Here is a 25,005-nt window from a genome sequence, read left to right as displayed (position 1 = left end):
TCAAATCGTAGACTGTTTGAGAATTACTCCCATGGAGGTAAGTGCGCATGGTAACTGTTGTATTCAATCCCGATGCTATATCTGTGTTTCATCAACACTCTGATAGTCCACAGATTACAGAAAGCGTCCAAATGTGCATCGGAAACTACTACTTGTCTTCCAGGGAACGATCAAAGCGAAGACTGTTAGACACATTACTCCCAAGGAGGAAAGTACGCATGGTGACTGTTGTATTCAAACCCGATGCAATTTCTGTGTTTCATCAACACTCTGATAGTCCACAGATTACAGAATGCCACCAGATGTACATCGGAAACTACTACTGGTCTTCCAGGGAACGATCAAATCGTAAACTCCTTGAGACATTACTCCCATGGAGGAAAGTGCGCAAGGTGACTGTTGAATTCAATCCCGATGCATTTTCTGTGTTTCATCAACGCTCTGATAGTCCACAGATTACAGAATGCCACGAGATGTGCATCAGACACTGCTTCTGGTCTTCCAAAGAACGATCAAAGCCAAGACTGTTTCAGACATTACTCCCAAGGAGGAAAGTGCGGATGGTGACTGTTGTATTCAATCCCGATGCAATTTCTGTGTTTCATCAACACTCTGATAGTCGAAAAATTACAGAATGCCTCCAGATGTGCATCGGAAACTACTATTGGTCTTCCAGGGTACGATCAAAGCGTAGACTCCTTGAGACATACATCCCGTGGAGGAGAGTACGCATTGTGACTGTTGTATTCAATCCCGATGCAATTTCTGTGTTTCATCAACACTCTGATAGTCCACAGATTATAGAATGCCACCAGATGTACATCACAAACTACTACTGGTCTTCCAGGGAACGATCAAAGCGTAGACTGTTTGAGACATTAGTCCCATGGAGGAAAGTGCGCATGGTGACTGTTGTATTCAATCCCGATGTAATTTCTGTGTTTCATCAACACTCTGATAGTCGAAAAATTACAGAATGCCTCCAGATGTGCATCGGAAACTACTATTGGTCTTCCAGGGAACGATCAAAGCGTAGACTGTTTGAGACATACCTCCCGTGGAGGAGAGTACGCATTGTGACTGTTGTATTCAATCACGATGTAATTTCTGTGTTTCATCATCACTCAGATAGTCCACAGATTACGGAAAGCCTCCTGTTTTTTTACTCGGAAAATATTACTGTTCTTGCAGGGAACGATCAAAGCGTAGACTGTTAGAGACATTACTCCCATTTAGGAAAGTGCGCATGGTGACTGTTTTTTTCAATCCCGATGCAATTTCTGTGTTTCATCAACAATCTGATAGTCCACAGATGACGGAAAGCCTTCAGATGTGCATCGGAAACGACTACTGGTCTTCCAGGGAACTATCAAAGCGTAGACTGTTAGAGACATTACTCCAATGGAGGAAAGTGTGCATGGTGACTGTTGTATTCAATTCCGATGCAATTTCTGTGTTTCATCAACACTCTGATAGTCCACATAATACAGAATGCCTTCAGATGTGCAATTGAAACTACTACTGGTCTTCCAGGGAGCGATCAAAGCGTAGAATGTTTGAGACATTACTCATATTGAGGAAACTGCGCATGGAGACTGTTGTATTCAATCACGATGCAATTTCTGTGTTTCATCAACACTCTGATAGTCCACACATTACAGAATGCCTCCAGATGTGCATCGGAAACTTCTACTGGTCTTCCAGGGAAAGATCAAAGCGTAGATTGTTTGAGACATTACTCACGTGGAGGAAAGTGCGCATTGTGACTGTTGTATTCAATCCCGATGCAATTTCTGTGTTTCATCAACACTCTGATAGACCACAGATTACAGAATGTTTCAAGGTGTGCATCGGAAACTACTACTGGTCTTGCAGCTAACGATCAAAGCGTAGACTGTTTGAGACATTACTCCCATGGAGGAAAGTGCGCATGGTAACTGTAGTATTCAATCCAATTGCAATTTCTGTGTTTCATCAGCACTCTAATAGTCCACAGAATACAGAATGCCTCCAGATGTGCGTCGTAAACTACTGCTGGTCTTCCAGGGATCGATCAAAGCGTAAACTCTTTGAGACATTACTCCCATGGAGGAAAGTGCGCATGGTGACTGTTGTATTCATTCCCGATGCAATTTCTGTGTTTCATCAACACTCTGATAGTCCACAGATTACAGAATGCCTCCAGATGTGCATCGGAAACTACTACTGGTCTTCCAGGGAACGATCAAAGCGTTGACTGTTTGACACATTACTCCCATGGAGTAAAGTAAGCATGGTGACTGTTGTATTCAATCCCGATGCAATTTCTGTGTTTCATCAACACTCTGATAGTCCACAGATTACAGAATGCCTCCAGATGTGCATCGGAAACTACTACTCGTCTTCCAGGGAACGATCAAAAGCGTAGACCGTTTGAGAATTACTCACTTGGAGGAAAGTGCGCATGGTGACTGTTGTATTCAATCCCGATGCTATTTCTGTGTTTCATCAACACTCTGATAGTCCGCAGATTACAGAATGCCTCCCGATGTGCATCGGAAACTACTACTGGTCTTCCAGGGAACGATCAAAGTGTAGACTGTTTGGGACATTACTCCCATGGAGGAAAGTGTGCATGGTAACTGTTGTATTCAAAACCCGATGCAATTTCTGTGTTTCATCAACACTCGGAATCTCCACAGATTACAGAATGCCTCCAGATGTGCATCGGAAACTACTACTGGTCTTCCAGGGAACGATCAAACCGAAGACTGTTAGACACATTACTCCCAAGGAGGAAAGTGCGCATGGTGACTGTTGTATTCAAACCCGATGCAATTACTGTGTTTCATCAACACTCTTATAGTCCACAGATTACAGAATGCCACCAGATGTACATCGGAAACTACTACTGGTCTTCCAGGGAACGATCAAATCGTAAACTCCTTGAGACATTACTCCCATGGAGGAAAGTGCGCAAGGTGACTGTTGAATTCAATCCCGATGCATTTTCTGTGTTTCATCAACGCTCTGATAGTCCACAGATTACAGAATGCCTCCAGATGTGCATTGGAAACTACTATTGGTCTTCCAGGGAACGATCAAAGCGTAGACAGTTTGAGACATACCTCCCGTGGAGGAGAGTACGCATTGTGACTGTTGTATTCAATCACGATGTAATTTCTGTGTTTCATCATCACTCTGATAGTCCACAGATTACGGAAAGCCTCCAGATGTGCATCGGAAAATATTACTGGTCTTGCAGGGAACGATCAAAGCGTAGACTGTTAGAGACATTACTCCCATTTAGGAAAGTGCGCATGGTGACTGTTTGATTCAATCCCGATGCAATTTCTGTGTTTCATCAACACTGTGATAGTCCACAGATGACGGAAAGCCTTCAGATGTGCATCGGAAACTACTACTGGTCTTCCAGGGAACTATCAAAGCGTAGACTGTTAGAGACATTACTCCAATGGAGGAAAGTGTGCATGGTGACTGTTGTATTCAATTCCGATGCAATTTCTGTGTTTCATCAACACTCTGATAGTCCACATAATACAGAATGCCTTCAGATGTGCAATTGAAACTACTACTGGTCTTCCAGGGAGCGATCGAAGCGTAGAATGTTTGAGACATTACTCATATTGAGGAAACTGCGCATGGAGACTGTTGTATTCAATCCCAATGCATTTTCTGTGTTTCATCAACACTCTGATAGTCCACAGATTACAGGATGCCACCAGATGTACATCGGGAACTACTACTGGTCTTCCAGGGAACGATCAAATCGTAGACTGTTTGAGAATTACTCCCATGGAGGTAAGTGCGCATGGTAACTGTTGTATTCAATCCCGATGCTATTTCTGTGTTTCATCAACACTCTGATAGTCCACAGATTACAGAAAGCGTCCAAATGTGCATCGGAAACTACTACTGGTCTTCCAGGGAACGATCAAAGCGAAGACTGTTAGACACATTACTCCCAAGGAGGAAAGTACGCATGGTGACTGTTGTATTCGTACCCGATGCAATTTCTGTGTTTCATCAACACTCTGATTGTCCACAGATTACAGAATGCCACCAGATGTACATCGGAAACTACTACTGGTCTTCCAGGGAACGATCAAATCGTAAACTCCTTGAGACATTACTCCCATGGAGGAAAGTGCGCAAGGTGACTGTTGAATTCAATCCCGAAGCATTTTCTGTGTTTCATCAACGCTGTGATAGTCCACAGATTACAGAATGCCACGAGATGTGCATCAGAAACTACTTCTGGTCTTCCAAAGAACGATCAAAGCCAAGACTGTTTCAGACATTATTCCCAAGGAGGAAAGTGCGGATGGTGACTGTTGTATTCAATCCCGATGCAATTTCTGTGTTTCATCAACACCCTGATAGTCGAAAAATTACAGAATGCCTCCAGATGTGCATCGGAAACTACTATTGGTCTTCCAGGGAACGATCAAAGCGTAGACTCTTTGAGACATACCTCCCGTGGAGGAGAGTACGCATTGTGACATTTGTATTCAATCCCGATGCAATTTCTGTGTTTCATCAACACTCTGATAGTCCACAGATTATAGAATGCCTCCAGATGTACATCACAAACTACTACTGGTCTTCCAGGGAACGATCAAATTGTAGACTGTTTGAGACATTAGTCCCATGGAGGAAAGTGCGCATGGTGTCTGTTGTATTCAATCCCGATGCAATTTCTGTGTTTCATCAACACTCTGATAGTCGAAAAATTACAGAATGCCTCCAGATGTGCATCGGAAACTACTATTGGTCTTCCAGGGAACGATCAAAGCGTAGACTGTTTGAGACATTACTCCCATGGAGGAAAGTGCCCATGGTGACTGTTGTATTCAATCACGATGTAATTTCTGTGTTTCATCATCACTCAGATAGTCCACAGATTACGGAAAGCCTCCAGATGTGCATCGGAAAATATTACTGTTCTTGCAGGGAACGATCAAAGCGTAGACTGTTAGAGACATTACTCCCATTTAGGAATGTGTGCATGGTGACTGTTTTATTCAATCCCGATGCAATTTCTGTGTTTCATCAACACTCTGATAGTCCACAGATGACGGAAAGCCTTCAGATGTGCATCGGAAACTACTACTGGTCTTCCAGGGAACTATCAAAGCGTAGACTGTTAGAGACATTACTCCAATGGAGGAAAGTGTGCATGGTGACTATTGTATTCAATTCCGATGCAATTTCTGTGTTTCATCAACACTCCGATAGTCCACAGATTTCAGAATGTTTCAAGATGTGCATCGGAAACTACTACTGGTCTTCCAGCTAACGATCAAAGCGTAGACTGTTTGAGACATTACTCCCATGGAGGAAAGTGCGCATGGTAACTGTAGTATTCAATCCAATTGCAATTTCTGTGTTTCATCAGCACTCTAATAGTCCACAGAATACAGAATGCCTCCAGATGTGCATCGTAAACTACTGCTGGTCTTCCAGGGATCGATCAAAGCGTAAACTCTTTGAGACATTACTCCCATGGAGGAAAGTGCCCATGGTGACTGTTGTATTCAATCCCGATGCAATTTCTGTGTTTCATCAACACTCTGATAGTCCACAGATTACAGAATGCCTCCAGATGTGCATCGGAAACTACTACTGGTCTTCCAGGGAACGATCAAAGCGTAGACTGTTTGACACATTACTCCCATGGAGGAAAGTAAGCATGGTGACTGTTGTATTCAATCCCGATGCAATTTCTGTGTTTCATCAACACTCTGATAGTCCACAGATTACAGAATGCCTCCAGATGTGCATCGGAAACTACTACTCGTCTTCCAGGGAACGATCAAAGCGTAGACCGTTTGAGAATTACTCACTTGGAGGAAAGTGCGCATGGTGACTGTTGTATTCAATCCCGATGCAATTTCTGTGTTTCATCAACACTCTGATAGTCCACAGATTACAGAATGCCTCCCGATGTGCATCGGAAACTACTACTGGTCTTCCAGGGAACGATCAAAGTGTAGACTGTTTGGGACATTACTCCCATGGAGGAAAGTGTGCATGGTAACTGTTGTATTCAAAACCCGATGCATTTTCTGTGTTTAATCAACACTCGGATACTCCACAGATTACAGAATGCCCCCAGATGTGCATCGGAAACTACTACTGGTCTTCCTGGGAACGATCAAAGCGTAGACTGTTAGGGACATTAGTTTTATGGAGGAATGTGCTCATGGTGACTGTTGTATTCAATCCCGATGCAATTTCTGTGTTTCATCAACACTCTGATAGTGCACAGATTACAGGATGCCACCAGATGTGCATCGGGAACTACTACTGGTTTTCCAGGGAACGATCAAATCGTAGACTGTTTGAGAATTACTCCCATGGAGGAAAGTGCGCATGGTAACTGTTGTATTCAATCCCGATGCTATTTCTGTGTTTCATCAACACTCTGATGGTCCACAGATTACAGAAAGCGTCCAGATGTGCATCGGAAACTACTACTGGTCTTCCAGGGAACGATCAAACCGAAGACTGTTAGACACATTACTCCCAAGGAGGAAAGTGCGCATGGTGACTGTTGTATTCAAACCCGATGCAATTTCTGTGTTTCATCAACACTCTTATAGTCCACAGATTACAGAATGCCACCATATGTACATCGGAAACTACTACTGGTCTTCCAGGGAACGATCAAATCGTAAACTCCTTGAGACATTACTCCCATGGAGGAAAGTGCGCATGGTGACTGTTGTATTCAATCCCGATGCTATTTCTGTGTTTCATCAACACTCTGATAGTCCACAGATTACAGAATGCCTCCCGATGTGCATCGGAAACTACTACTGGTCTTCCAGGGAACGATTAAAGTGTAGACTGCTTGGGACATTACTCCCATGGAGGAAAGTGCGCATGGTGACTGTTGAATTCAATCCCGATGCAATATCTGTGTTTCATCAACACTATGATAGTCCACAGCTTACTGAATGCCTCCAGATGTGCATCGGAATCTACTACTGGTCTTTCAGGGAACGATCAAAGCGTAAACTCTTTGAGACATTACTCCCATGCAGGAAAGTGCGGATGGTGACTGTTGTATTCAATCAGGATGCATTTTCTGTGTTTCATCAACACTCTGATAGTCCACAGATTACAGGATGCCACCAGATGTGCATCGGGGACTACTACTGGTCTTCCAGGGAACGATCAAATCGTAGACTGTTTGAGAATTACTCCCATGGAGGAAAGTGCGCATGGTAACTGTTGTATTCAATCCCGATGCTATTTCTGTGTTTCATCAACACTCTGATAGTCCACAGATTACAGAAAGCGTCCAGATGTGCATCGGAAACTACTACTGGTCTTCCAGGGAACGATCAAACCGAAGACTGTTAGACACATTACACCAAAGGGGGAAAGTGCGCATGGTGACTGTTGTATTCAAACCCGATGCAATTTCTGTGTTTCATCAACACTCTTATAGTCCACAGATTACAGAATGGCACCAGATGTACATCGGAAACTACTACTGGACTTCCAGGGAACGACCAAATCGTAAACTAATTGAGACATTACTCCCATGGAGGAAAGTGCGCAAGGTGACTGTTAAATTCAATCCCGATGCATTTTCTGTGTTTCATCAACGCTCTGATAGTCCACAGATTACAGAATGCCTCCAGATGTGCATCGGAAACTACTACTGGTCTTCCTGGGAACGATCAAAGCGTAGACTGTTAGGGACATTAGTTTTATGGAGGAATGTGCTCATGGTGACTGTTGTATTCAATCACGATGTAATTTCTGCCTTTCATCATCACTCTGATAGTCCACAGATTACGGAAAGCCTCCAGATGTGCATCGGAAAATATTACTGGTCTTGCAGGGAACGATCAAAGCGTAGACTGTTAGAGACATTACTCCCATTTAGGAAAGTGCGCATGGTGACTGTTTTATTCAATCCCGATGCAATTTCTGTGTTTCATCAACACTCTGATAGTCCACAGATGACGGAAAGCCTTCAGATTTGCGTCGGAAACTACTACTGGTCTTCCAGGGAACTATCAAAGCGTAGACTGTTAGAGACATTACTCCCATGGAGGAAAGTGTGCATGGTAACTGTTGTATTCAAACCCCGATGCAATTTTTGTGTTTCATCAACACTCGGATACTCCACAGATTACAGAATGCCTCCAGATGTGCATCGGAAACTACTACTGGTCTTCCTGGGAACGATCAAAGCGTAGACTGTTAGGGACATTAGTTTTATGGAGGAATGTGCTCATGGTGACTGTTGTAATCAATCCCGATGCAATTTCTGTGTTTCATCAACACTCTGATAGTCCACAGATTACAGAATGCCTCCAGATGAGCATCGGAAACTACTACTGGTCATTCAGGGAACGATCAAAGCGTAGACTGTTTGAGACATTACTCCCATGGAGGAAATTGCGCATGGTGACTGTTGTATTCAATCCCGATGCTATTTCTGTGTTTCATCAACACTCTGATAGTCCACAGATTACAGAATGCCTCCAGATGTTAATCGGAAACTACTACTGGGCTTCCAGGGAACGATCAAAGCGTAGACTGTTAGAGACATTACTCCCATGGAGGAAAGTGTGCATGGTAACAGTTGTATTCAAAACCCGATGCAATTTCTGGGTTTCATCAACACTCTGATACTCCACAGGTTACAGCATGCCTCCAGATGAGCATCGGAAACTACTACTGGTCATCCAGGGAACGATCAAAGCGTAGACTGTTTGAGACATTACTCCCATGGAGGAAAGTGCGCATGGTGACTGTTGTATTCAATCCCGATGCTATTTCTGTGTTTCATCAACACTCTGATAGTCCACAGATTACAGAATGCCTCCCGATGTGCATCGGAAACTACTACTGGTCTTCCAGGGAACGATCAAAGTGTAGACTGCTTGGGACATTACACCCATGGAGGAAAGTGCGCATGGTGACTGTTGAATTCAATCCCGATGCAATTTCTGTGTTTCATCAACACTATGATAGTCCACAGCTTACAGAATGCCTCCAGATGTGCATCGGAATCTACTACTGGTCTTTCAGGGAACGATCAAAGCGTAAACTCTTTGAGACATTACTCCCATGCAGGAAAGTGCGGATGGTGACTGTTGTATTCAATCAGGATGCAATTTCTGTGTTTCATCAACACTCTGATAGTCCACAGATTACAGGATGCCACCAGATGTGCATCGGGAACTACTACTGGTCTTCCAGGGAACGATCAAATCGTAGACTGTTTGAGAATTACTCCCATGGAGGAAAGTGCGCATGGTAACTGTTGTATTCAATCCCGATGCTATTTCTGTGTTTCATCAACACTCTGATAGTCCACAGATTACAGAAAGCGTCCAGATGTGCATCGGAAACTACTACTGGTCTTCCAGGGAACGATCAAACCGAAGACTGTTAGACACATTACTCCCAAGGAGGAAAGTGCGCATGGTGACTGTTGTATTCAAACCCGATGCAATTTCTGTGTTTCATCAACACTCTTATAGTCCACAGATTACAGAATGCCACCAGATGTACATCGGAAACTACTACTGGTCTTCCAGGGAACGATCAAATCGTAAACTCCTTGAGACATTACTCCCATGGAGGAAAGTGCGCAAGGTGACTGTTGAATTCAATCCCGATGCATTTTCTGTGTTTCATCAACGCTCTGATAGTCCACAGATTACAGAATGCCTCCAGATGTGCATTGGAAACTACTATTGGTCTTCCAGGGAACGATCAAAGCGTAGACAGTTTGAGACATACCTCCCGTGGAGGAGAGTACGCATTGTGACTGTTGTATTCAATCACGATGTAATTTCTGTGTTTCATCATCACTCTGATAGTCCACAGATTACGGAAAGCCTCCAGATGTGCATCGGAAAATATTACTGGTCTTGCAGGGAACGATCAAAGCGTAGACTGTTAGAGACATTACTCCCATTTAGGAAAATGCGCATGGTGACTGTTTTATTCAACCCCGATGCAATTTCTGTGTTTCATCAACACTCTGATAGTCCACAGATGACGGAAAGCATTCAGATTTGCGTCGGAAACTACTACTGGTCTTCCAGGGAACTATCAAAGCGTAGACTGTTAGAGACATTACTCCAATGGAGGAAAGTGTGCATGGTGACTGTTGTATTCAATTGCGATGCAATTTCTGTGTTTCATCAACACTCTGATAGTCCACAGCTTACAGAATGCCTCCAGATGTGCATCGGAATCTACTACTGGTCTTTCAGGGAACGATCAAAGCGTAAACTCTTTGAGACATTACTCCCATGCATTAAAGTGCGGATGGTGACTGTTGTATTCAATCAGGATGCAATTTCTGTGTTTCATCAACACTCTGATAGTCCACAGATTTCAGGATGCCACCAGATGTGCATCGGGAACTACTACTTGTCTTCCAGGGAACGATCAAATCGTAGACTGTTTGAGAATTACTCCCATGGAGGTAAGTGCGCATGGTAACTGTTGTATTCAATCCCGATGCTATTTCTGTGTTTCAACAACACTCTGATAGTCCACAGATTACAGAAAGCGTCCAAATGTGCATCGGAAACTACTACTGGTCTTCCAGGGAACGATCAAAGCGAAGACTGTTAGACACATTACTCCCAAGGAGGAAAGTACGCATGGTGACTGTTGTATTCGAACCCGATGCAATTTCTGTGTTTCATCAACACTCTGATTGTCCACAGATTACAGAATGCCACCAGATGTACATCGGAAACTACTACTGGTCTTCCAGGGAACGATCAAATCGTAAACTCCTTGAGACATTACTCCCATGGAGGAAAGTGCGCAAGGTGACTGTTGAATTCAATCCCGATGCATTTTCTGTGTTTCATCAACGCTCTGATAGTCCACAGATTACAGAATGGCACGAGATGTGCATCAGAAACTACTTCTGGTCTTCCAAAGAACGATCAAAGCCAAGACTGTTTCAGACATTATTCCCAAGGAGGAAAGTGCGGATGGTGACTGTTGTATTCAATCCCGATGCAATTTCTGTGTTTCATCAACACTCTGATAGTCGAAAAATTACAGAATGCCTCCAGATGTGCATCGGAAACTACTATTGGTCTTCCAGGGAACGATCAAAGCGTAGACTCTTTGAGACATACCTCCCGTGGAGGAAAGCACGCATTGTGACTGTTGTATTCAATCCCGATGCAATTTCTGTGTTTCATCAACACTCTGATAGTCCACAGATTATAGAATGCCTCCAGATGTACATCACAAACTACTACTGGTCTTCCAGGGAACGATCAAAGCGTAGACTGTTTGAGACATTAGTCCCATGGAGGAAAGTGCGCATGGTGTCTGTTGTATTCAATCCCGATGCAATTTCTGTGTTTCATCAACACTATGATAGTCCACAGCTTACAGAATGCCTCCAGATGTGCATCGGAATCTACTACTGGTCTTTCAGGGAACGATCAAAGCGTAAACTCTTTGAGACATTACTCCCATGCAGGAAAGTGCTGATGGTGACTGTTGTATTCAATCAGGATGCAATTTCTGTGTTTCATCAACACTCTGATAGTCCACAGATTACAGGATGCCACCAGATGTGCATCGGGAACTACTACTGGTCTTCCAGGGAACGATCAAATCGTAGACTGTTTGAGAATTACTCCCATGGAGGAAAGTGCGCATGGTAACTGTTGTATTCAATCCCGATGCTATTTCTGTGTTTCATCAACACTCTGATAGTCCACAGATTACAGAAAGCGTCCAGATGTGCATCGGAAACTACTACTGGTCTTCCAGGGAACGATCAAACCGAAGACTGTTAGACACATTACTCCCAAGGAGGAAAGTGCGCATGGTGACTGTTGTATTCAAACCCGATGCAATTTCTGTGTTTCATCAACACTCTTATAGTCCACAGATTACAGAATGCCACCAGATGTACATCGGAAACTACTACTGGTCTTCCAGGGAACGATCAAATCGTAAACTCCTTGAGACATTACTCCCATGGAGGAAAGTGCGCAAGGTGACTGTTGAATTCAATCCCGATGCATTTTCTGTGTTTCATCAACGCTCTGATAGTCCACAGATTACAGAATGCCTCCAGATGTGCATTGGAAACTACTATTGGTCTTCCAGGGAACGATCAAAGCGTAGACAGTTTGAGACATACCTCCCGTGGAGGAGAGTACGCATTGTGACTGTTGTATTCAATCACGATGTAATTTCTGTGTTTCATCATCACTCTGATAGTCCACAGATTACGGAAAGCCTCCAGATGTGCATCGGAAAATATTACTGGTCTTGCAGGGAACGATCAAAGCGTAGACTGTTAGAGACATTACTCCCATTTAGGAAAATGCGCATGGTGACTGTTTTATTCAACCCCGATGCAATTTCTGTGTTTCATCAACACTCTGATAGTCCACAGATGACGGAAAGCATTCAGATTTGCGTCGGAAACTACTACTGGTCTTCCAGGGAACTATCAAAGCGTAGACTGTTAGAGACATTACTCCAATGGAGGAAAGTGTGCATGGTGACTGTTGTATTCAATTGCGATGCAATTTCTGTGTTTCATCAACACTCTGATAGTCCACAGCTTACAGAATGCCTCCAGATGTGCATCGGAATCTACTACTGGTCTTTCAGGGAACGATCAAAGCGTAAACTCTTTGAGACATTACTCCCATGCATTAAAGTGCGGATGGTGACTGTTGTATTCAATCAGGATGCAATTTCTGTGTTTCATCAACACTCTGATAGTCCACAGATTTCAGGATGCCACCAGATGTGCATCGGGAACTACTACTTGTCTTCCAGGGAACGATCAAATCGTAGACTGTTTGAGAATTACTCCCATGGAGGTAAGTGCGCATGGTAACTGTTGTATTCAATCCCGATGCTATTTCTGTGTTTCAACAACACTCTGATAGTCCACAGATTACAGAAAGCGTCCAAATGTGCATCGGAAACTACTACTGGTCTTCCAGGGAACGATCAAAGCGAAGACTGTTAGACACATTACTCCCAAGGAGGAAAGTACGCATGGTGACTGTTGTATTCGAACCCGATGCAATTTCTGTGTTTCATCAACACTCTGATTGTCCACAGATTACAGAATGCCACCAGATGTACATCGGAAACTACTACTGGTCTTCCAGGGAACGATCAAATCGTAAACTCCTTGAGACATTACTCCCATGGAGGAAAGTGCGCAAGGTGACTGTTGAATTCAATCCCGATGCATTTTCTGTGTTTCATCAACGCTCTGATAGTCCACAGATTACAGAATGGCACGAGATGTGCATCAGAAACTACTTCTGGTCTTCCAAAGAACGATCAAAGCCAAGACTGTTTCAGACATTATTCCCAAGGAGGAAAGTGCGGATGGTGACTGTTGTATTCAATCCCGATGCAATTTCTGTGTTTCATCAACACTCTGATAGTCGAAAAATTACAGAATGCCTCCAGATGTGCATCGGAAACTACTATTGGTCTTCCAGGGAACGATCAAAGCGTAGACTCTTTGAGACATACCTCCCGTGGAGGAAAGCACGCATTGTGACTGTTGTATTCAATCCCGATGCAATTTCTGTGTTTCATCAACACTCTGATAGTCCACAGATTATAGAATGCCTCCAGATGTACATCACAAACTACTACTGGTCTTCCAGGGAACGATCAAAGCGTAGACTGTTTGAGACATTAGTCCCATGGAGGAAAGTGCGCATGGTGTCTGTTGTATTCAATCCCGATGCAATTTCTGTGTTTCATCAACACTATGATAGTCCACAGCTTACAGAATGCCTCCAGATGTGCATCGGAATCTACTACTGGTCTTTCAGGGAACGATCAAAGCGTAAACTCTTTGAGACATTACTCCCATGCAGGAAAGTGCTGATGGTGACTGTTGTATTCAATCAGGATGCAATTTCTGTGTTTCATCAACACTCTGATAGTCCACAGATTACAGGATGCCACCAGATGTGCATCGGGAACTACTACTGGTCTTCCAGGGAACGATCAAATCGTAGACTGTTTGAGAATTACTCCCATGGAGGAAAGTGCGCATGGTAACTGTTGTATTCAATCCCGATGCTATTTCTGTGTTTCATCAACACTCTGATAGTCCACAGATTACAGAAAGCGTCCAGATGTGCATCGGAAACTACTACTGGTCTTCCAGGGAACGATCAAACCGAAGACTGTTAGACACATTACTCCCAAGGAGGAAAGTGCGCATGGTGACTGTTGTATTCAAACCCGATGCAATTTCTGTGTTTCATCAACACTCTTATAGTCCACAGATTACAGAATGCCACCAGATGTACATCGGAAACTACTACTGGTCTTCCAGGGAACGATCAAATCGTAAACTCCTTGAGACATTACTCCCATGGAGGAAAGTGCGCAAGGTGACTGTTGAATTCAATCCCGATGCATTTTCTGTGTTTCATCAACGCTCTGATAGTCCACAGATTACAGAATGCCTCCAGATGTGCATTGGAAACTACTATTGGTCTTCCAGGGAACGATCAAAGCGTAGACAGTTTGAGACATACCTCCCGTGGAGGAGAGTACGCATTGTGACTGTTGTATTCAATCACGATGTAATTTCTGTGTTTCATCATCACTCTGATAGTCCACAGATTACGGAAAGCCTCCAGATGTGCATCGGAAAATATTACTGGTCTTGCAGGGAACGATCAAAGCGTAGACTGTTAGAGACATTACTCCCATTTAGGAACATGCGCATGGTGACTGTTTTATTCAACCCCGATGCAATTTCTGTGTTTCATCAACACTCTGATAGTCCACAGATGACGGAAAGCATTCAGATTTGCGTCGGAAACTACTACTGGTCTTCCAGGGAACTATCAAAGCGTAGACTGTTAGAGACATTACTCCAATGGAGGAAAGTGTGCATGGTGACTGTTGTATTCAATTGCGATGCAATTTCTGTGTTTCATCAACACTCTGATAGTCCACAGCTTACAGAATGCCTCCAGATGTGCATCGGAATCTACTACTGGTCTTTCAGGGAACGATCAAAGCGTAAACTCTTTGAGACATTACTCCCATGCATTAAAGTGCGGATGGTGACTGTTGTATTCAATCAGGATGCAATTTCTGTGTTTCATCAACACCCTGATAGTCCACAGATTTCAGGATGCCACCAGATGTGCATCGGGAACTACTACTTGTCTTCCAGGGAACGATCAAATCGTAGACTCTTTGAGAATTACTCCCATGGAGGTAAGTGCGCATGGTAACTGTTGTATTCAATCCCGATGCTATTTCTGTGTTTCAACAACACTCTGATAGTCCACAGATTACAGAAAGCGTCCAAATGTGCATCGGAAACTACTACTGGTCTTCCAGGGAACGATCAAAGCGAAGACTGTTAGACACATTACTCCCAAGGAGGAAAGTACGCATGGTGACTGTTGTATTCGAACCCGATGCAATTTCTGTGTTTCATCAACACTCTGATTGTCCACAGATTACAGAATGCCACCAGATGTACATCGGAAACTACTACTGGTCTTCCAGGGAACGATCAAATCGTAAACTCCTTGAGACATTACTCCCATGGAGGAAAGTGCGCAAGGTGACTGTTGAATTCAATCCCGATGCATTTTCTGTGTTTCATCAACGCTCTGATAGTCCACAGATTACAGAATGGCACGAGATGTGCATCAGAAACTACTTCTGGTCTTCCAAAGAACGATCAAAGCCAAGACTGTTTCAGACATTATTCCCAAGGAGGAAAGTGCGGATGGTGACTGTTGTATTCAATCCCGATGCAATTTCTGTGTTTCATCAACACTCTGATAGTCGAAAAATTACAGAATGCCTCCAGATGTGCATCGGAAACTACTATTGGTCTTCCAGGGAACGATCAAAGCGTAGACTCTTTGAGACATACCTCCCGTGGAGGAAAGCACGCATTGTGACTGTTGTATTCAATCCCGATGCAATTTCTGTGTTTCATCAACACTCTGATAGTCCACAGATTATAGAATGCCTCCAGATGTACATCACAAACTACTACTGGTCTTCCAGGGAACGATCAAAGCGTAGACTGTTTGAGACATTAGTCCCATGGAGGAAAGTGCGCATGGTGTCTGTTGTATTCAATCCCGATGCAATTTCTGTGTTTCATCAACACTCTGATAGTCGAAAAATTACAGAATGCCTCCAGATGTGCATCGGAAACTACTATTGGTCTTCCAGGGAACGATCAAAGCGTAGACTGTTTGAGACATACCTCCCGTGGAGGAGAGTACGCATTGTGACTGTTGTATTCAATCACGATGTAATTTCTGTGTTTCATCATCACTCAGATAGTCCACAGATTACGGAAAGCCTCCAGATGTGCATCGGAAAATATTACTGTTCTTGCAGGGAACAATCAAAGCGTAGACTGTTAGAGACATTACTCCCATTTAGGAAAGTGTGCATGGTGACTGTTTTATTCAATCCCGATGCAATTTCTGTGTTTCATCAACACTCTGATAGTCCACAGATGACGGAAAGCCTTCAGATGTGCATCGGAAACTACTACTGGTCTTCCAGGGAACTATCAAAGCGTAGACTGTTAGAGACATTACTCCAATGGAGGAAAGTGTGCATGGTGACTGTTGTATTCAATTCCGATGCAATTTCTGTGTTTCATCAACACTCTGATAGTCCACATAATACAGAATGCTTTCAGATGTGCAATTGAAACTACTACTGGTCTTCCAGGGAACGATCAAAGCGTAGAATGTTTGAGACATTACTCATATTGAGGAAACTGCGCATGGAGACTGTTGTATTCAATCACGATGCAATTTCTGTGTTTCATCAACACTCGGATACTCCACAGATTACAGAATGCCTCCAGATGTGCATCGGAAACTACTACTGGTCTTCCTGGGAACGATCAAAGCGTAGACTGTTATGGACATTAGTTTTATGGAGGAATGTGCTCATGGTGACTGTTGTATTCAATCCCGATGCAATTTCTGTGTTTCATCAACACTCTGATAGTCCACAGATTACAGAATGCCTCCAGATGAGCATCGGAAACTACTACTGGTCATTCAGGGAACGATCAAAGCGTAGACTGTTTGAGACATTACTCCCATGGAGGAAATTGCGCATGGTGACTGTTGTATTCAATCCCGATGCTATTTCTGTGTTTCATCAACACTCTGATAGTCCACAGATTACAGAATGCCTCCAGATGTTAATCGGAAACTACTACTGGGCTTCCAGGGAACGATCAAAGCGTAGACTGTTAGAGACATTACTCCCATGGAGGAAAGTGTGCATGGTAACAGTTGTATTCAAAACCCGATGCAATTTCTGGGTTTCATCAACACTCTGATACTCCACAGATTACAGAATGCCTCCAGATGAGCATCGGAAACTACTACTGGTCATCCAGGGAACGATCAAAGCGTAGACTGTTTGAGACATTACTCCCATGGAGGAAAGTGCGCATGGTGACTGTTGTATTCAATCCCGATGCTATTTCTGTGTTTCATCAACACTCTGATAGTCCACAGATTACAGAATGCCTCCCGATGTGCATCGGAAACTACTACTGGTCTTCCAGGGAACGATCAAAGTGTAGACTGCTTGGGACATTACACCCATGGAGGAAAGTGCGCATGGTGACTGTTGAATTCAATCCCGATGCAATTTCTGTGTTTCATCAACACTATGATAGTCCACAGCTTACAGAATGCCTCCAGATGTGCATCGGAATCTACTACTGGTCTTTCAGGGAACGATCAAAGCGTAAACTCTTTGAGACATTACTCCCATGCAGGAAAGTGCAGATGGTGACTGTTGTATTCAATCAGGATGCAATTTCTGTGTTTCATCAACACTCTGATAGTCCACAGATTACAGGATGCCACCAGATGTGCATCGGGAACTACTACTGGTCTTCCAGGGAACGATCAAATCGTAGACTGTTTGAGAATTACTCCCATGGAGGAAAGTGCGCATGGTAACTGTTGTATTCAATCCCGATGCTATTTCTGTGTTTCATCAACACTCTGATAGTCCACAGATTACAGAAAGCGTCCAGATGTGCATCGGAAACTGCTACTGGTCTTCCAGGGAACGATCAAACCGAAGACTGTTAGACACATTACTCCCAAGGAGGAAAGTGCGCATGGTGACTGTTGTATTCAAACCCGATGCAATTTCTGTGTTTCATCAACACTCTTATAGTCCACAGATTACAGAATGCCACCAGATGTACATCGGAAACTACTACTGGTCTTCCAGGGAACGATCAAATCGTAAACTCCTTGAGACATTACTCCCATGGAGGAAAGTGCGCAAGGTGACTGTTGAATTCAATCCCGATGCATTTTCTGTGTTTCATCAACGCTCTGATAGTCCACAGATTACAGAATGCCTCCAGATGTGCATTGGAAACTACTATTGGTCTTCCAGGGAACGATCAAAGCGTAGACAGTTTGAGACATACCTCCCGTGGAGGAGAGTACGCATTGTGACTGTTGTATTCAATCACGATGTAATTTCTGTGTTTCATCATCACTCTGATAGTCCACAGATTACGGAAAGCCTCCAGATGTGCATCGGAAAATATTACTGGTCTTGCAGGGAACGATCAAAGCGTAGACTGTTAGAGACATTACTCCCATTTAGGAAAGTGCGCATGGTGACTGTTTTATTCAATCCCGATGCAATTTCTGTGTTTCATCAACACTCTGATAGTCCACAGATGACGGAAAGCATTCAGATTTGCGTCGGAAACTACTACTGGTCTTCCAGGGAACTATCAAAGCGTAGACTGTTAGAGACATTACTCCAATGGAGGAAAGTGTGCATGGTGACTGTTGTATTCAATTGCGATGCAATTTCTGTGTTTCAGCAACACTCTGATAGTCCACAGCTTACAGAATGCCTCCAGATGTGCATCGGAATCTACTACTGGTCTTTCAGGGAACGATCAAAGCGTAAACTCTTTGAGACATTACTCCCATGCATTGAAGTGCGGATGGTGACTGTTGTATTCAATCATTATGCAATTTCTGTGTTTCATCAACACTCTGATAGTCCACAGATTACAGGATGCCACCAGATGTGCATCGGGAACTAATACTGGTCTTCCAGGGAACGATCAAATCGTAGACTGTTTGAGAATTACTCCCATGGAGGTAAGTGCGCATGGTAACTGTTGTATTCAATCCCGATGCTATTTCTGTGTTTCATCAACACTCTGATAGTCCACAGATTACAGAAAGCGTCCAAATGTGCATCGGAAACTACTACTGGTCTTCCAGGGAACGATCAAAGCGAAGACTGTTAGACACATTACTCATAAGGAGGAAAGTACGCATGGTGACTGTTGTATTCGAACCCGATGCAATTTCTGTGTTTCATCAACACTCTGATTGTCCACAGATTACAGAATGCCACCAGATGTACATCGGAAACTACTACTGGTCTTCCAGGGAACGATCAAATCGTAAACTCCTTGAGACATTACTCCCATGGAGGAAAGTGCGCAAGGTGACTGTTGAATTCAATCCCGATGCATTTTCTGTGTTTCATCAACGCTCTGATAGTCCACAGATTACAGAATGGCACGAGATGTGCATCAGAAACTACTTCTGGTCTTCCAAAGAACGATCAAAGCCAAGACTGTTTCAGACATTATTCCCAAGGAGGAAAGTGCGGATGGTGACTGTTGTATTCAATCCCGATGCAATTTCTGTGTTTCATCAACACTCTGATAGTCGAAAAATTACAGAATGCCTCCAGATGTGCATCGGAAACTACTATTGGTCTTCCAGGGAACGATCAAAGCGTAGACTCTTTGAGACATACCTCCCGTGGAGGAGAGTACGCATTGTGACTGTTGTATTCAATCCCGATGCAATTTCTGTGTTTCATCAACACTCTGATAGTCCACAGATTATAGAATGCCTCCAGATGTACATCACAAACTACTACTGGTCTTCCAGGGAACGATCAAAGCGTAGACTGTTTGAGACATTAGTCCCATGGAGGAAAGTGCGCATGGTGTCTGTTGTATTCAATCCCGATGCAATTTCTGTGTTTCATCAACACTCTGATAGTCGAAAAATTACAGAATGCCTCCAGATGTGCATCGGAAACTACTATTGGTCTTCCAGGGAACGATCAAAGCGTAGACTGTTTGAGACATACCTCCCGTGGAGGAGAGTACGCATTGTGACTGTTGTATTCAATCACGATGTAATTTCTGTGTCTCATCATCACTCAGATAGTCCACAGGTTACGGAAAGCCTCCAGATGTGCATCGGAAAATATTACTGTTCTTGCAGGGAACAATCAAAGCGTAGACTGTTAGAGACATTACTCCCATTTAGGAAAGTGTGCATGGTGACTGTTTTATTCAATCCCGATGCAATTTCTGTGTTTCATCAACACTCTGATAGTCCACAGATGACGGAAAGCCTTCAGATGTGCATCGGAAACTACTACTGGTCTTCCAGGGAACTATCAAAGCGTAGACTGTTAGAGACATTACTCCAATGGAGGAAAGTGTGCATGGTGACTGTTGTATTCAATTCCGATGCAATTTCTGTGTTTCATCAACACAGTGATAGTCCACATAATACAGAATGCCTTCAGATGTGCAATTGAAACTACTACTGGTCTTCCAGGGAACGATCAAAGCGTAGAATGTTTGAGACATTACTCATATTGAGGAAACTGCGCATGGAGACTGTTGTATTCAATCACGATGCAATTTCTGTGTTTCATCAACACTCTGATAGTCCACACATTACAGAATGCCTCCAGATGTGCATCGGAAACTTCTACTGGTCTTCCAGGGAAAGATCAAAGCGTAGATTGTTTGAGACATTACTCCCGTGGAGGAAAGTGCGCATTATGACTGTTGTATTCAATCCCGAAGCAATTTCTGTGTTTCATCAACACTCTGATAGTCCACAGATTACAGAATGTTTCAAGATGTGCATCGGAAACTACTACTGGTCTTCCAGCTAACGATCAAAGCGTAGACTGTTTGAGACATTACTCCCATGGAGGAAAGTGCGCATGGTAACTGTAGTATTCAATCCAATTGCAATTTCTGTGTTTCATCAGCACTCTAATAGTCCACAGAATACAGAATGCCTCCAGATGTGCATCGTAAACTACTGCTGGTCTTCCAGGGATCGATCAAAGCGTAAACTCTTTGAGACATTACTCCCATGGAGGAAAGTGAGCATGGTGACTGTTGTATTCAATCCCGATGCAATTTCTGTGTTTCATCAACACTCTGATAGTCCACAGATTACAGAATGCCTCCAGATGTGCATCGGAAACTATTACTGGTCTTCCAGGGAACGATCAAAGCGTAGACTGTTTGACACATTACTCCCATGGAGGAAAGTAAGCATGGTGACTGTTGTATTCAATCCCGATGCAATTTCTGTGTTTCATCAACACTCTGATAGTCCACAGATTACAGAATGCCTCCAGATGTGCATCGGAAACTACTACTCGTCTTCCAGGGAACGATCAAAGCGTAGACCGTTTGAGAATTACTCACTTGGAGGAAAGTGCGCATGGTGACTGTTGTATTCAATCCCAATGCATTTTCTGTGTTTCATCAACACTCTGATAGTCCACAGATTACAGAATGCCACAGGATGTGCATCGGAAACTACTACTGGTCTTCCTGGGAACGATCCAGGCGTAGACTGTTTGGGACATTACTCCCATGGAGGAAAGTGTGCATGGTAACTGTTGTATTCAAAACCCGATGCAATTTCTGTGTTTCATCAACACTCGGATACTCCACAGATTACAGAATGCCTCCAGATGTGCATCGGAAACTACTACTGGTTTTCCAGGGAACGATCAAATCGTAGACTGTTTGAGAATTACTCCAATGGAGGAAAGTGCGCAAGGTGACTGTTAAATTCAATCCCGATGCATTTTCTGTGTTTCATCAACGCTCTGATAGTCCACAGATTACAGAATGCCTCCAGATGTGCATTGGAAACTACTATTGGTCTTCCAGGGAATGATCAAAGCGTAGACAGTTTGAGACATACCTCCCGTGGAGGAGAGTACGCATTGTAACAGTTGTATTCAATCACGATGTAATTTCTGTCTTTCATCATCACTCTGATAGTCCACAGATTACGGAAAGCCTCCAGATGTGCATCGGAAAATATTACTGGTCTTGCAGGGAACGATCAAAGCGTAGACTGTTAGAGACATTACTCCCATTTAGGAAAGTGCGCATGGTGACTGTTTTATTCAATCCCGATGCAATTTCTGTGTTTCATCAACACTCTGATAGTCCACAGATGACGGAAAGCCTTCAGATTTGCGTCGGAAACTACTACTGGTCTTCCAGGGAACTATCAAAGCGTAGACTGTTAGAGACATTACTCCCATGGAGGAAAGTGTGCATGGTAACTGTTGTATTCAAACCCCGATGCAATTTCTGTGTTTCATCAACACTCGGATACTCCAGAGATTACAGAATGCCTCCAGATGTGCATCGGAAACTACTACTGGTCTTCCTGGGAACGATTAAAGCGTAGACTGTTAGAGACATTACTCCTATGGAGGAAAGTGCTCATGGTGACTGTTGTATTCAATCCCGATGCAATTTCTGTGTTTCATCAACACTCTGATAGTCCACAGATTACAGAATGCCTCCAGATGTGCATCGGAAACTACAACTGGTCTTCCAGGGAGCGATCAAAGCGTAGACTGTTAGAGACATTACTTATATGGAGGAATGTGCTCATGGTGACTGTTGTATTCAATCCCGATGCAATTTCTGTGTTTCATCAACACTCTGATAGTCCACAGATTACAGAATGCCTCCAGATGTGCATCGGAAACTACTACTCGTCTTCCAGGGAACGATGAAAGCGTAGACCGTTTGAGAATTACTCCCATGGAGGAAAGTGCGCATGGTGACTGTTGTATTCAATCCCAATGCATTTTCTGTGTTTCATCAACACTCTGATAGTCCACAGATTACAGAATGCCACAGGATGTGCATCGGAAACTAGTACTGGTCTTCCAGGGAACGATCAAAGCGTAGACTTTTTGAAAATTACTCCCATGGAGGAAAGTGCGCATGGTGACTGTTGTATTCAATCCCGATGCAATTTCTGTGTTTCATCAACATTCTGATAGTCCCCAGATTACAGAATGCCTCCAGATGTGCATCGGCAACTACTACTGGTCTTCCAGGGAACGATCAAAGCGTAGACTGTTTGAGACATACCTCCCGTGGAGGAAAGTGCGCATGGTGAATGTTGTATTCAATCCCGTTGCAATTTCTGTGTTTCATCAACACTCTGATAGTCCACAGATTACAGAATGCCACCAGATGTTCATCGGAAACTACTACTGGTCTTCCAGGGAACGATCAAATCGCAAACTCCGTGAGACATTACTCCCATGGAGGAAAGTGCGCAAGGTGACTGTTGTATTCAATCCCGATGCATTTTCTGTGTTTCATCAACTCTCTGATAGTCCACAGATTACAGAATGCCACGAGATGTGCATCAGAAACTACTTCTGGTCTTCCAAAGAACGATCAATGCCAAGACTGTTTCAGACATTACTCCCAAGGAGGAAAGTGCGGATGGTGACTGTTGTATTCAATCCCGATGCAATTTCTGTGTTTCATCAACACTCTGATAGTCCACAGATTACAGAATGCCTCCAGATGTGCATCGGAAACTACTACTTGTCTTCCAGGGAACGATCAAAGCGTAGTCTGTTTGAGACATTACTCCCATGGAGGGAAGTGCGCATGGTGATTGTTGTATTCAATGCCGATGCAATTTCTGAGTTTAATCAACACTTTGATAGTCCACAGATTACAGAATACCTTCAGATGTGCATCGGAAACTACTACTGGTCTTCGAGAGAACGATCAAAGCGTAGACTGTTTGGTACATTATTCCCATGGAGGAAAGTGTGCATGGTGACTGTTGTATTCAATCCCGATGCAATTTCTGTGTTTCATCAACACTCTGATAGTCCACAGATAACGGAAAGCCTCCAGGTGTGCATCGGAATCTACTACTGGTCTTCCAGGGAACGATCTAAGCGTAGACTGTTTGAGACATTATTCCCATGGAGGAAAGTGCGCATGGTGACTGTTGTATTCAATCCCGATGCAATTTCTGTGTTTCATCAACACTCTGATAGTCCACAGATTATAGAATGCCTCCAGATGTACATCACAAACTACTACTGGTCTTCCAGGGAACGATCAAAGCGTAGATTGTTTGAGACATTACTCCCATGGAGGAAAGTGCGCATGGTGACTGTTGTATTCAATCCCGATGCAATTTCTGTGTTTCATCAACACACTGATAGTCCACAGATATCAGAATGCCTCCAGATGTGCATCGGAAACTACTCCTGGTCTTCGAAAGAACGATCAAAGCGTAGATTGTTTGGTACATTATTCCCATGGAGGAAAGTGCGCATGTTGACTGTAGTATTCAATCCCGATGCAATTTCTGTGTTTCATCAACACTCTGATAGTCCACAGATAACGGAAAGCCTCCAGGTGTGCATCGGAAACTACTACTGGTCTTCCAGGGAACGATCAAAGCGTAGACTGTTAGAGACATTACTCCCATGGAGGAAAGTGCGCATGGTCACTGTTGTATTCAATCCCGATGCAATTTCTGTGTTTCATCAACACTCTGATAGTCCACAGATTACAGAATGCCTCCAGATGTGCATCGGAAACTTCTACTGGTCTTCCAGGGAAAGATCAAAGCGTAGATAGTTTGAGACATTACTCCCGTAGAGGAAAGTGCGCATGGTGACTGTTGTATTCAATCCCGATGCAATTTCTGTGTTTCATCAACACTCTGATAGTCCACAGATTACTGAATGTTTCAAGATGTGCATCGGAGGCTACTACTGGTCTTAGAGCTAACGATCAAAGCGTAGACTGTTTGAGACATTACTCCCATGGAGGAAAGTGCG

The sequence above is a fragment of the Schistocerca gregaria genome, chromosome 8, assembly GCF_023897955.1.
Source record: "Schistocerca gregaria isolate iqSchGreg1 chromosome 8, iqSchGreg1.2, whole genome shotgun sequence".
Taxonomy (NCBI): domain Eukaryota; kingdom Metazoa; phylum Arthropoda; class Insecta; order Orthoptera; family Acrididae; genus Schistocerca; species Schistocerca gregaria.
Note: the sequence above shows the minus strand (reverse complement) of the source record.